Source organism: Eptatretus burgeri, chromosome 11 (assembly GCF_056783735.1).
Source record: "Eptatretus burgeri isolate ZD-2024b chromosome 11, Ebu_testis_v1, whole genome shotgun sequence".
Taxonomy (NCBI): domain Eukaryota; kingdom Metazoa; phylum Chordata; class Myxini; order Myxiniformes; family Myxinidae; genus Eptatretus; species Eptatretus burgeri.
Window position 1 is genome coordinate 75,125,042 of NC_140971.1, and position 15,724 is coordinate 75,140,765.

Here is a 15,724-nt window from a genome sequence, read left to right on the forward strand (position 1 = left end):
TGATCCCTACCCCATGTCATGGTATGATTAGTTTCCCTGTCGCTCTCGGGTTGAATAAATCCAATTTTGGTGACACGGAAATGTCACCTGTCGGCCTAAGGTACAGTCTACGAACCGGCAGCAATCCCGATCCTTGGTCAGCAATACATGATCAACCACCTCGTGTGGTCAAACCTTCTGTCTCTTTCCGGTTGAATAAATTTCGCTGGCTGCCGGTCTATTCCACAAACGTTGTAACTCTTGCACGATGGCCTGTGCAACATTGATACCGTTACTCGTCAAGTATGAACCCGCGTGGAAGACTGGCTGAGGTTTCCTGGCAGGGGCCAAGGCCCCGCCCCAGAAAGGTGGGCCGTTGGATCTGTCCAATCAGAGACGGACAGCGAGGTGTGTTCACCAAGGCCCCTTCCCACTGAGGGAGGTCGATAAATTCCCGAGCACTCTCTGTGGCAGGTGGTCTTTTTGAGGTCTTGGAGAGTCTTTTTGGGGTCTTGGAGAGTCTTTTAAAAGTTATTTTGAAGAGTTTTTGGTTGTCGTCGAGGCAGCGAATGTGTCTCTGCTGGCCCTCTACGAGGAAGGGAAGAGCGACCCCGATCCCCCTCCGTGGACCCCGGCCATTCACCACCCGAGCTCCACCACGAACCTCGAGTCCCACACGTGCGATTGGGAACCAAACCAGCGACCATTGTCAGGTGCTGCATCGTGAAGCACGCCCTTCCTCTGACGGTCAGGTACACCACCGAACTCTGGCCCCCAGCTTGTCTCTCTCCACGGCTGCGAGGGTCCAATAAAGACTGGGTTTCTTTTCATTTTCTGTGTGTTTCTGCGTGTGGGCCCGTCTTTAAGTAGAACTGAATAAGTGTTTTTGGATCATTGTCAATACTTCTTGCATATTCGTGTTAAGTGTTGCTTTGTGTCTTCATTTACTTTAAATAAAACTTGTTAGAAATGTTCCCAGTTCGTTTCCATCCCTTCTTGAATTGGTCCAGCATGGTTCGGATCTGAGTTTAGGTGGGGTTTTATCACCGATAATCCGTTCATTCCAGCCGGCATGGCTTTGGCAGTTTCCGCTTGGCTGCACCTGAACCGGAGTTGGTAGTTGGAATTCTACCGCAGTCGGTCGAGTGACCCGGTTCGAGCAAGACGTGCCGAGGGCGTGGTTTCCCCAGTAGTCGAAATCGCGTAGTTAATTAGGTAAATTGGTTATAGACAAATAGACCCTACGCTACGCGGTTGAAATTTTGGCGACCACGGTCGGTTAAACGACCCGCCGGCTCGTGGAGTTATCTGAGCGACGGCCTACAATTCCGGGGAGTTTGGTGGGAGACGACGCAAACCTCCCCCACCTCGTGGTCGTTCTCGCCACCGACCCCTGGCCCACAACAATATATATGTCATATTTCAAATGTATTGGGCCCGATATGTTCTCGTGGATCAGGCATTGCGTGGCGGAGGTATGCGCTCTACCGAGTGCCCTCGTAGTTATTAATGCAATGATAATTTTGCATGAACTGACTTTTGAACATTGAGGCAAGAGTTCTTGAACTGCAGCTGCAGAGTATGCTCCACTTCATTATCTGATGGAAACAAACATAAGTGGGAATAAGGGTGCAGTTTTCAAAGTGAATATTTGGAGTTTCCTCCTTGTGGTCATTGACATCCTCTGGCTACTCGTTATTATTTTCTCTTTTTTTTTTTAATTTCTGTTCCAGTTAGCTAATCCAGAGGAGTTGCCTCGGAATTGTACATCAATTAGCAATTGTGTGAAGCCACGACAGAACACGATCCCTGTGCCCGGGCCTGTCCAATGGCTCATTGTGTCTGGGTTTGTTGTAAAACGTGCTTTCTGGCTAAGACCCTGGGGTAGCACGTGCTCTGGGAGCTTTAGTTATAATTTATGATCATTAGAAAGCCAATTGCTCTTGCACAGTGTACTCGACGCTGTGGATTCACCACCGATTTGTATGTGCAGTCTTACTACAAACTTGAATATGCCTGCAGACTTAATTGGACAGCATTTAACTCGACACCATATGTGCTGAGGGATTCTAAAAAAAAAATTATATGCTTTTGCGGCTTTCATTGATAGTTGGTGCATAAACCCTGGGAATATTTATCACTGCACTATAAATGAGCCCAACAAGTGGAGGGGGACTGTAAATGAGCCCAACAAAATTGTTAGGATCCGAGGTGGTGGGGGGGGGGGGAGCAGAGCAGGGCACAGCCTTCAGAATCAATGGCACCCTCTCAGATACCCATTGCAGACCGCTCACTTGCCTTGACTCCAGCGATTTAGTGATGGGCCTTTTGCCAGGAAACCAGTAACTTTGGAAATGGAACTTTGCATTGTTAAATGCAGTCACTTTGTGCCGGAGCCAGATACGATCTGGTTTGGTGGAATTTTTATATGCGTTTACAGCGTCTTCCCCTTGGTTAGAATGCCATGTTGTTAAGATGATGATGTATCTCTGCTGCATCAGTGTGGTACGTCAATTGGAGGTTATTGTAAAATTGTAACAATTTGCTGGAAATGGGCAAGGACGGAGGGTGGTAGGAATTTTAAAATGTCTTGTTTTATATGTATTTTTCATATATACATATATTTTTTACATTTTCTTTTGTATATGTATTTTCGTGCTTGGTGCAAACTAAAGTTGATAGTGCAAGGCTTCCAGTAAGCCAGTTGTGTTTTTTGGGGACATTCAATACAGAGTTTGATGTGACTATCTCCACTTCCCCTATGTAAAGGAATCCGTGTTTTTTTAGTAAGTGTGGGCTCTCAGTACGATGCACAAAAGTTTTTCTTGGGACATTTGGGCACCGGTTTCGGAACAATGGCTGTATTGTGCAGGTATATTTTGACTATTTTAATTCCGTTTTGCAATGGATTGGAATGCAGCAGTTCTGATAGGAATACATACCAACAAGGCTGGGCTGTGAGTGGAAAGGTCAGAGTTTAATTGTACTTCCTTATGGTCGAACCTAAAGAAGGTCTGCTCAGCTGAACATGCTCCTTTGATCCAGGAACATGGTTCGAGCCAAAGCAAGATTTATTGTTACGGATTTGGAAACCTTTTGCACACAAACAGCCAGAGTCCCCGGAGTTCAGTTATTTCGATAAGTATGCGTATAGTTAGAATCCATCCCCTATGTCAAATGGGAATTTTGTGTGTGCGCTGTGAGTTATTTTATAGTCAGGTTTTATACATCTACAACAACAACAACAATGGCACCGTCCCTCACTCAACCCAGTCGACGTTGCCCACGTGTTTTTGGCTGAAGGCGTGGGCGGAGTCTCCATCGCCTCAGATCGAGGCTCCGCTCCGAGGAAGGGCATGGGACGTTTCCTCCAGCCAATGAGCGAAGGGCGAGCATCGCACGCGCGCTCCAGCCAATGGGAGGCAGCGTGCCAAAAGCTACAACGGAGCCTCTTCGGGGAGCGGGCCTCCGAGACGCCTCGACACCCCCCCCCCCCGAGACGCCTTGTTCAATCAGGAGGCTGTCCACCTCAGGGGCGCCCCCCCCTCCCAGCCAAATGGGATGTTCGCCCCCTCGTCCAATCCGGAGGCGAGTTCCTCAGAGCGGTTCCCTCGACCCGCGGGGGAGGGGAAGGATAAGAGTAGGTGGTGAGCCGTGGAGAAAGAGAAGAGAAGGTTCGCCCCGTCGTAAAAAAAGGAGGAGAAAGAGAAGAAGCCTCATCTTGCCTGCTGGCGTTCTCGTCTACCCGCGGGTGCTCGTCTCGTGTGGTCCGTTCCCGTGCTGGCTGGCGTCCGTTGCGTCGTTCCTGGTCCCTGGTGCTTGGTGCTGTGTTGTTGGCGGCGGGTTCGAATCCCGCCACCGGACAAGCTCGACCAGACCGCACGAGGCGGACAGGTGCAAGAATAGGCCCCTGCCCTCAGCTCGCCTTTCCCTCCCGACCTGAAAGGCTAAAATAAAGACCCGACGGGGTCCAGTTCTTTTGGGTGTGTGTGTGTGTGGCGCCGTCCTGTTAAGTAGAAACTGTCTAAGTGCCCTGTGTTCATTGTACATTCCATTGCTTTTAGTCGGATAACTCTGCTCTTTGTGTGCTCCCCTCCCCGATTATTGTTTATAAATAAACCCCCGTGTTAAATGTACCAGCTCGTTTTCTGTGCTTTCTCCCATTGACCCAGCACGGTGCGTATTGAGAATTAGTGAGGCCATTTGGGCCGTTAATTTGTCATTGGGTCCGACGGACACCAAATTCCGCTCGGTTACACTGGACCGAGGTCGCTAGGGCGACCCGGTTCGACAGAGCCTGTCGAGGGTGTGATTTCCCCGGTAGCTAGTCTGCGTGGTTATTTAGGTATATTGGAGATCGAGACAATTAACCCTACACCGCGCGGTCCAAATATTGGCGTCCATGGTCTGCTAAGGGACCCATGAGCTTTGGAGTTATCCGAGGGTTACGACCTTCCATTCCGGTGTTCTGTGGGAGACGGCCTAACTGCTCCATCTAGCGGTCGTCCTCGCCACCGAACTCTGGCCCACAACAGTATGAGGGACAGAGTGTAGCCGAAGGATCCATAAACAACTCGAAAAAGTATCATAGGAAGATAATACATCAAGCAACAGCCAGGGGGAAAAGGGTATTATTATGAACGGTTTATACGATTGAGCTGGCATCAAATAGTTGGCGGCTTCGACCGTTCACCACATCACTTTTCTACAAAAACTGCAGAATGATCCACACATTTCTGCCAGCGCTGAACGAGCTTAAAAATCCCACCGCGGTAGAAGTCTGTTCCAACACTTCACAACCAGTTACACATGGCTATCTGCAATGCCTCATCGTTTTCATAGTGCTGGCCTCCCATCTGATCTTTCAAGAACCCAAACAGATGGTAGTCCGAGGAGTCGAGTCCGGTAATATATTGAAATACCGGTTTTATTGTTATAATTTTCCGTATCGATATACCGGTATTGGAATTCTGAATATACCGGTTCACTGAAAAAAATTGTGATGAGGGGGAAAAAAAACTACATAACGGTATATCACCAACAAATTGAATAAAGGTGTTTACAAGCTTTAAATACCATACATGATATAAAAAGCTTTGATGCACTCGGCGTCTCGGCTAAACATGGAACAGGAACTGTGAAACGTATGACGTCAAGACGTACCAGGAAGTAAGTACAGTCGGTTTTAACTTTTAAACCTCAGCATCCAAGCTCATCAGCTGCACACAAGCAATCGCGTTTTTCTTTTCCCTTGTGGCTGGTTTTAAAGAAATTGCCCATTGGTTATTATTTATATAAATCGGGTGTGCTTTCGAAATCCCATGCCAAGTGGGTGATCCGTGATAGCGATTCCGGTATAATCCGACCGGGACAGCGTTATGCGATAGTCACACCGGTGTGACGATAGCGATGGATCTCGATTCTCGACACCCGATAATGTCTGTTGGGCACGGTGAAGTTTGTGACCACATCGATACAAGACCAATAAATCTTAACAGGGAACTGTGATGCAGGAGGCCATTTGGCCCATCGTGCCTGTGCTGTACTCTCAACTCAATTTTATTGGTGGGGGTGGGATAAGAAAAGTGTGGCAGGCACATGGATTAGAGTGTTGTAACATGCAAATAAAATCAATGTTTTAAACCTCATTCGTTTCTGATGACTTTTGCAGCTTTCCCTTGTACACGTGATGTGATCGGCGGGTAAATGGTTTGCATTAGCGGGAACAATCTTCTGGGTGGCAGACAGATGGTTGTTCTTTGTGGATCATGTGGTTTTTCCATGCGAGACATAATTTGCGGCAATGCTCACCATAACAGTCAGGAGGTGCGTCTGCTGTTAAAACGACGAATGTGGTCATTATTGGTTTCATATTTATCGGTATGCCATCTTGATGAGGGCAAATGAGCTCAAAATCCGAATAGGCGGCTCGGTTTGATGTTTAACTGATTTTGGCCATGTAATCTTTGGCTGTTTGACAGAGTCGCCGGGCCGAGGCCTCTGGATTGGAGGTGACCCTTTGGTGTAGGATTATGTCCAATGAAGCTCGTCACACTCCACATGTTTCGATTTACCCGCCGATCACATCACCTGCCTTCTGGTTTGAATAGTTTGCATTTGCGAGAACAATCGTCTGGGTGGCAGATGGACGGTTACTGAACCAGATATGTTCTCGTGGATCAGCCATTATGTGGCGGAGGTATGTGCTCTCCCGAGTGCCCTTCTAGTTTTATTTTAAACTAGCTGAAGTACCCGGTAATACCCGGGAGATTTGCCCTATTTTCCTCACGCTAGTTAGACTGAGGCATTAGTTGTATGGAGGAAATTAGGAAGGCTTCTTTTATTCCTCAGATTTATGAAAGGAAGGCTTTCCTCATTCCTCATGCTGCCGTAATCCTCAGAGAGGTCATAGTTGAAGGCGGCCTTGAGCCACTCAATGTTTCTAGCAGCAGTGGAAACTGTCCTTGATGTCCTGCCAAAACCCGGACCTAGAAAGCTGGAACGTGAGTTTTGTGCTTCTCTAGCCCGTCGGTGTGACGCTCTATTTGCAGTTAGGCGACACTCTCTGCAGCCGACTCTGCTTGCTGGCTCGTTTATGAGCAGATATATCAGCAGTAAGACGACTCTCTCTCTCTCTCTCTCTCTCTCTCTCTCTCTCTCTCTCTCTCTCTCTCTCTCTTTCTCTTTCTCTTTCTCTTTCTCTTTCTCTTTCTCTTTCTCTTTCTCTTTCTCTTTCTCTTTCTCTTTCTCTTTCTCTTTCTCTTTCTCTTTCTCTTTCTCTTTCTCTTTCTCTTTCTCTTTCTCTTTCTCTTTCTCTTTCTCTTTCTCTTTCTCTTTCTCTTTCTCTTTCTCTTTCTCTTTCTCTCTGCAGCTGACTCCGCTTGCCTGGCTCTTTCATGAGCAGATCTATCAGCAGTTAGCTGTTGTCGTGCACGTGCAGTTCAAGAATTCAAATAACAGGAGGAGAATGTGTATGTTTAAAAAGTCAACGAATACGAACATTTTGTATTTCAAAAAACCCTAGCGTTTTTAACCATAAATCCTTTTGTTACGATTAATACGCCGGCACACTATTCGAAAGGCTTTTTTTTAAATGGGAATATATATATATATATATATATATATATATATATATGTATATGTATATATATATATATATATATATATATATATATATATATATATATATATATTTTCATTTTTCTGGAAAGCCACTTTGCACATCCTGGAGCTGAATGCTTGGTCTATATGTGTGTAAAGTTTCATCAAGATCGGTTCACTGGTCTAGGAGCTTATTGGTTACAAACAAACAGACAGACACAGACAGACAGAAGGATTGCCATTTATATAGTAGATGGTATAAAACTAATGGAAGAGCTGCTAGACAAATTACGTACACGTATTCGACAACACCGCACTTGACTTCAGACAGACCTAGCTTGTGACCTTGGGGTAAGTGATGTAACTTCCTGGAGCACTCTGGGTACTGGCAATATCAGTCAGTGACATCGCTTTTCTCTCCGCTGTCTCCGGGGCAATAAAAATCCCAACAATAAAACACACACACACACACACACACACACACACACACACACACACACACACACACACACACACACACACACACACACACACACACACACACACACACACACACTCGGTATGACTTTGCTTTGGTCAAAATCGAACCCCCGACCTCCTAGACTCAGAACTCTACAAACAATACCACTGATTCTGCTAATAAATCGATTATAAACTACTGCCCTGGTGCTGTATGAGCAAAATGTCCTCGATGGTGAGGAGCATTCTCGGTGTGGATGTTATGCCATTTGTCGTGTTTGCATTCACTTGTGGGCTTATAACCCTCTCAATGATGATAATGGCTGATTTCTGGTTACAATGGGCTGAGGTTTTCTTTAATAAGTAGAGTCAAATGCAAGTACAGTGGGTTGCAGAGAATTTCAGGACCAAGAGCTCAATGGTAAATGATTGTACCATGGGAAAGATTATATTATTTATACTGTATACTTGAATTAAATTGTTGGAGGAAGGGGGTGGGGGGAGGGGCGAGTGATAAATCTACCGAAATTATGACCAAGTGGAAAGTAAATGCCATTGGGATCAATAATGCTCTCTGTAGTATTTTGGTACTGAGTAACATGGTCCCCTTTAAAGAACTGACTCCTGTAAATCGCAGTGAAACACAGTTCATGTTTTTTTTTAGTGAATGTGCAATGGCATTGTGACATCGGCGTGATAGGCTTTGCTAAATTTCCTCCATCCCTTATGGAAGCTGCAGATGTTTGACCCTACTGGTTTGACTGTACACGTGAGCTAACCACTGGGGAGTGATGATATCGGTTCAACCAGTTGTTTGTTTGTTTTTTGGTCTCGGTTGTTGGAGAAATGCACATTTTGCATAATTTTGCTTTTGCTTTGGTTGTAGCCCTGACCTTTCCTCCCTTAATGCTGCCTTTCAGCCCATGCACACAACCTTAGGCCTCACTTCGCTTTGGCTGGAGTTGTTTGCAATTGCACGTGTAGCCAACTGATTACCCTGTGGGCATCCCAGTCAATGAATTGTCTTTCTCTTATCGTTCGTTAAGTCGATATTCGTTTTCCAGTTCAACAGCATAAAGCACAGTTTGCTTTGCTGTGGATTTATGAAAATGAACTGATGATGGGGTTGCTTACAAAGCGTAACAACATCTTACCTGCTTGTTATTGAAGGAGGTGAATAGAGAGCGTTTTGCCAAGTTGCTCAATCCCTTTTGAGTGCTTCATGAATTGCTCTTGATAGTATCGGGAAATTTGGACCTCTCGTTGGTGAAATTAAACTTCTTTGACGGATAACGTTGTGAACTCCGTGCTGCATTTTGGAGGACCTTCTCGATAACTGTTTAGGTCGAACGTGATCACTGATATGGTTTGTGGGGAAAAATCACACAAAGTCAGAAGGAGATTTTGAAACTGATATCTGGGTTGGCACATTAGTCAGACACGAGAAACAAAAATTAATCGACTTTAAATTATCAACATTTTATTTTTTATTTGTCATTTGAAAGACTGCAATCACAAGCATGACAGTGTTCAATTGGGTGTGGTTGCGGTGTGTTCTTCAAGAGAGGGCATAGAGAGCGGAAGAGAGTTTGGACAGGGAAGGAGGTTAGAGAGGAGAGGAGGTGAGGGAGTGGGAGGAGAGGTCAGAAAGGAGGTGGGGGGGGGAAGGTGAAAGCCAAGTTGGTTAGAATGAGCCAGGATTGTTCAATAAATTCAGATTTGAGTAAAATGATCCATGTTGTTGGCACAGTGAAAAGCATCAATGATTGTGAAACAAATTGAGAGGTCGAAGCAAGATTCAAAAATGAAGAAGGGCCTGTATCTCACAAGCTTTGAGAGAGATGCCGATCATGCCAAACCCTTAAGCTGCCATAACAATAAGGATTTTGTCCTGATTTTTTTTCCTTTTATTTCACCCCTTCAAGAAGTGCCAAATGCTGCTCGATTGCCTTCGCTCGAAGGGAGAGATGTATCAAGGCCTTGCACATTGTGAGCAGCTAAGCTATGTCGAAGGATTCGTAAAAGAATAAGCAATCGGTTTTCCATTGGAATTGCTTGTGACACTGTAGTTGTGCTGTCGTAGGGAAAACAATTTAGAAGAGGGAAGAAGATTGAGTGAGGTGTAGAACAGAGGGTTGATCCTATCACTACTCGGTTGAACAACACCAACCAGGGTGATGGTGAGATAAAGTATGCCACAAAGGTTCTTGTTATTGTCGAAGAGGTTAGCCAACAATTCTGAGTTTGACATTGGATTTGTCACCTATGACTGCGTTTCACAAGAAGTTTTCACCATCCGTTGGTGTAACTGCTGCGGCCGGCACACTCGGCAGAAAGTTGTGCGCTGTCGTTGAACCTGCCACCCGGAAATCTTCCACTCTGCTGGGATTAGTTGGGTGTTCATTTACCCATTCATCGAGTACTAGCATTCATTGTACAAGGAATCCTGCATGAAAGCCGGAGCAGCCATGCCTTGCCTCTCAATGTTGTGAATGGACAAATGCTCTCCTTCTAAAAAACAATTTAAAAAAAAATGATGTGCTGATCAATGTAGAGCCGATCCTCATGATAACATAAGCAATCCTCTTAAAAGTATAATAAAATAAATAAAATCAAACAAAGGACCAAATACAGCATTGGAGTCGTTCGAAGGAGCCCGAATAATTAAAGAGCAAAGATGGAGCCATCAGGAAGAACCTGGATAGGATTTGGGTTTCAGCCGCTGCTCCGTTACCCTCAAATCCATCCAGGTGCAGCCAAGTAAGCTGTTCGCCAAGGACTAACAAGCCAAGGACCATGCGAAAACATTTCTGCAAGAATTCACTTCTCCTTAGAGTTAGGCATTTCGACAATGAAACAAGGAGAAATAAAAGAGGGGGAATTGAACCAAAAGAAAAGAAAAAGCAAGAATTAGAATGATGAACAAGAAAAGAAGACATAAAATGTCATCGCTCCCATTGTTTTAGTCATTTTGCTGTATTGAGTAAAAGGGCTCACCCAGGTATTTATTTATAACTAAAATGGCTGCCAGTCTACCAATTGGCCAACTTTGATCAGATCGCAAAATAAAGTGAGATGCATGAGTATGCAATCATGTTCTGTGCTTGTGCCAAGTTTGAACAAAATGGGACCATGCATGTCTGAGAAATGGTTGGGGACAGTATTTAAGTAACAAAATGGCCACCAGTTGGTCATCTTGGATCTTATCTTGAAAAAAAAAATGACAGGCATATGAAGGCCTTCATTCAGTATCTGCTTGCCAAGTTTGAATGTGATCGGTAAATGCATATCCGAGAAATGGTTGAGGACATGTTCGACACCAGGTTTTTTTTTTTTTTACAACGAAAATGGCTTCCAGTTGGCCATCTTTGATCAGATTGCAAAATAATGTGAGATGCACGTGCATGCCATCATGTGCTGTGCTTGTGTCAAGTTTGAACAAATTCAGACCATGCATGTCTGAAATGGTTGGGGAAACATTTAAGTAACAAAATGGCTACCAGTCGGCCATCTTGGATCTGATCTCGAAAACAAAAAATGATGTGCTTATGTAATCCAATATTAATTATCTGTGTGCCATGTTTGAACAAGATCGGTAAATGCATGTCCAAGAAATGGTTGAGGATGTCTTTGATACCCATTTTTTTTTTTAACAACTAAAATGGCTGCCATTCGGCCATGTTTGATCGCATCATGAAATGAAATGATGTGCATATTATGTATCCCATCGTGTGTTGTCTTTGTGCCGAGTACCAATATAATCAGTTCATACATGTCCAAGATATGGTTGCGGACGCACACACTCGCACACAAAAATCGAGACGAAATCCATAAGTCCCCGTTTTGGACCAAGTCAAACGAGGGCTAAAAAGAGAAGTGTGAAAGGAAGAAACAACAAATATGTCAGGAAGAACCCAGCTAGATCGATGTCAGCAGATACTCCTGAGGCGCAAACATACCAACAGGTACAAGCTACCAGAGGTCTGTAAGCTGGGAAGCACAGTCCACACAGCATCAGGATATGGTACAAACGTAATCAAATGAAAGACCAAATAGTGCCTTGGAGTCATCAGAAGGAACTCGAATAATTAAAGAGCGATGATGGAGTCATCAGGAGGAACCTGGATAGGATTTGGATTTCAGCCGCTACTCCGTTACCCTCTGTACCGGACTTCGTTCTCTTAAACGTGTTTTTCCATTCACCATGCTGTTCGTGTATGCATCCTTTAAATTGTATGTTGGACTTTTGTTCTTGCCCTTCTTCCTCTGGGCTTTTCTCTCTGTTAGGTTTGCATAGTGTTCTCGACTTGCATCAAAATTGCTTTGCATTGAATTGTCTTATTTTTTCACATTCACTAACTTTGAGTTTCACAGTCGCTAACTTTTCACACGACCAGAAAAGTATGAAACACTTCATTTTATATCCGTTAATAGCTTATCGAATGATCACATGGTAGCTCATCATTCGTTTAAAAATTACAGGATGCTGTGCCATTTGATGCACCAATTGATTAGAGAAAGGATTTAAAATGTATCCAATAACAGCCACTCAATAACGTCAATCACTGGCACGGCACCGATCCGGCACGGTATCCACTTCATGTGTGCACAATGCACTATATGACATCATTATTTACCACTTTATAATCGGCATTGGCCGATTAGTTTTTTTTTTTATTAATCAGAAATAACTTACAGCCAAATTTTCTAATCGGCCTAGCACTAATAAATATATATGTACAGCAGACCATCCGGTTACGTTCTTGAAAAACCCCGTGTTAGGCAAAACCGCGATGCGCAAAGTTAACACCTTATGGGAAAATAGGGTTAGGGGAACAAACTCTAAAATTTATCGACTTTTTTGCCGAAACTCGTAAAAAAATGAAAAACACTTAAAATTGTACATGATGATGATGATGATGATGATGATGATGATGATGTTGATGGAGGGTGTTGGAGATTATTGAGGTGACATCAATGTCCCTTGCTTAGGGTCATCAGGGTCATCAGACTTTGTGAAGAAGGAGGTGATCTTTGTCGGCTTTGCCTTGTTCTGCACGTCGTTATAGACCTCTGTATAAGGTGCCATGACAGCGTCCATTTCGTGCTCGAATTTTAAGCACCTCTCCGTGAAGACCAGTGAAAACCTTTCAAAATGTGTTTCTCATTCTGCTTTATCCCAAGCGTTCTTTCACACTCCTCAATTCTATATTATTTCCCTCTCCTCGTTTCACAACAAACAAACAAATTTTTTCGCTCCAGAAAAATCATGAACTCATTCTGCCTCTCATTTCCTTCCTAGGTTCATTCTTTATTTCTTCATTTTTTCATTACCTCCCAATTTAAGCAGCATTCCTCATAATTTAATTAATTTTCTTGTTACTTTGAAAGCTTTCAATAACATTTTATAATGTTGAATTTGCCTTATTCCACTAATAAACAACATGTTCTTCTTCTTCATAACTATTTACTGTCACAAACACCCCACAATGTAATTATATGACTAGCGAAAACTAAATCACGCGGTATCAAACTAAATCACCCGATATCACATGATAACATGTCCGTGAGACACAATATCGAAAGAGCAACTGAGTCTGCGATGGAGGGCAGTGTGGGGCTGTGAGGTGAGACGGAGATGTTGGGTTATGTATTCCTCCGTGCCAGACCGCATTGGAGCGAGGGACTCATGCCGCGATCGGCACATTTAACCACGATAATTCAACCGAGATGGAATTGCCTGTGACACTGTAGTTGTGCTGAGTCGTAGGGAAAACAATTTATAAGAGGAAGAAAATTGAGTGAGGTGTGGAACAGAGGGTGATCCTATCACTGCTTGGTTGAATAACACCAACCACGGTGTAGTCCCCATGAATATATATATATATATATATATATATATATATATATATATATATATATATATATGTATATGTGTGTATATGTGTGTATATGTGCATATATGTATATGTGTGTATATGTATATGTATATATATATATATATATTTATATATATATGTATGTATATATGTTTATATATATATATATATATATATATATGTATGTATATATGTTTATATATATATATATATATATATATATATATATATATATGTATGTATATATATATATATATGTATGTATATAAGTTTTTATATATATATATATATATATATATATATATATATATATATATATATATATATATATATATATATATGTATGTGTGTGTGTATATATATATATATATATATATATATATATATATATATATATATATATACACACACACACACAGTCATGCGCCGCTTTACAACGTTCCAGTCAACGAGGGATCGCATATACGACGGTGGTCCCATAAGAATATAATGGAGCTAAAAAAGTCCTATCACCAAATGATGTCGTAGCGCTGCCAGTCGTATAAAAGTACAGGATAGCACATACAATTATGTACAGTACATAATACCTCATAATGATAATAAACGACAGTGTGGCCCCGTTATAAAGCGATCGTTGAGGTCCATAAAATATCATCGCGAAAAAGCAGGGTCGTGCTAAATCGGGATTCAAGGAAATCGGCTTTCAAACTGAACCAATGTTTGCACGTTTACCTTCTAGCAAGTAAATTACCTTTGAATTGAAGAAATCCGCGAATAAATCGTTATTGTTACAGTCGAAATTAAAACGCAAATTTATTTTTAGTGAAGCTTTTTATGTTGTTAAAACAATCGCACTGTTCCGATAATGTATCACACAATTGACAGGTGCTCGTTTATTCATTTGTAAATTATAACATCGATGCAATGATTACGTATTTATAAAATCCAAACGCTATTTATTCACCTTTCTATAATCGATGTGAGAGGAGATTGTAAGCAGCCGCTAACAACACCCGTGGCCGTCATGAACAGCACAAAGGTGAAACTAGCGCGTCTTCCGTCTCTCTTGGAAGTGTGTTACAATTGCTGACAGTATTCAGTACAGTAACATGCTGTACAGGTTTGTAGCCGAGGAGCAATAGGCTATTCCATCAAGCCTAGGTGTGGAGTCGGCTATACCATCTAGGTTTGTGTAAGTACACTATGATGTTCGCACAATGACGACATCGCTTAACGACGCATTTCTCAGAATGTATCCCCGTCGTTAAGTGGCGCATGACTGTGTATGTATATATATATATATATATATATATATATATATATATATATATATATATACATATATATATATATATACATATACATACCGTATGTATTTGGTGAAGATTGGCCAAGCCGTCCAGGAGGTGGGAATCATAATTAGGTTCTTCACCTTCGTGGTGGAGGAATGTGCAGGATTGTGCCTTTAGCCTGACTCTGGGTATCCCCACCACATTTGCAAAATCTGCTGGAGATTGGCTCTGCCATATTTTTTTTTTCCTATGATTTTCAGACGTACATACAACACATGCATCCAGAGAATTTCTTTGTGGGGGAGGGGAGGTGAGTTTGTGCTCCTTTTTAATGTAGCCCTCTTCAATGGAACAAGGAACCTCAATGGAGGAGGCCCATGAAGCCTGTGTCCTCGTTGTCAATAGATGGTCGTTTGTCCATGAACCTTTCAAAATGCTGTTCAAGCAAAGAAGCAGCATGTACCAGTTTGGTATGACTTGGCCTGGGTCGGGTTCTAACCACCGACCTCCCAGGCTCAGACTGGATACTAACCATTAAGCCACTGAGTCTGGTTAAAAACAAAATCGTTAATATTGTTGTAACCATGAGGTTTTTAAATTTTTTTGTCAAGCAACACTTTCTGTTGATGACTGTGTGATAAAGGGTGATGTTCAGAAGGCCACAGATGTTATTTATTTTGGTTTTGACAGTGCTGCTTGTAAAGCTGTTGTTCACAATTATCATCACCCCAGAGTTGGTCCTTCAGGTCCAACCAGTTTCACTTAACTTTTACTTCAAACTTTCCCTCCCCAGGGTGTTGCCACAATGTCTTGACACCCTTTGTAAAAATTGTGGCATTGCCTTTGTGTGCAGAGTGTTAATTAGTTTCTTTTTTCCGTTTTTTCAGATTAAGTGAATACCACTGAAGACCTTAAAAAAGCAGTGAGACTTGTTTTTAATCATATCACCCCCAAAATGCTCCGGAAAATGTTCCAAAGAACATGCGGCGCAAAATTATTCTCTGTAATGACAAT

General features: G+C 42.7%; 1 protein-coding gene across 2 annotated transcripts in view; it reads left to right on the top strand.

Moving 5' to 3' along the window:
- LOC147017404 (transcription factor E2F6-like) overlaps positions 1–15,724 on the top strand; it is an 82,928-nt gene that overhangs the window by 22,412 nt on the left and 44,792 nt on the right. The window lies entirely within an intron of this gene.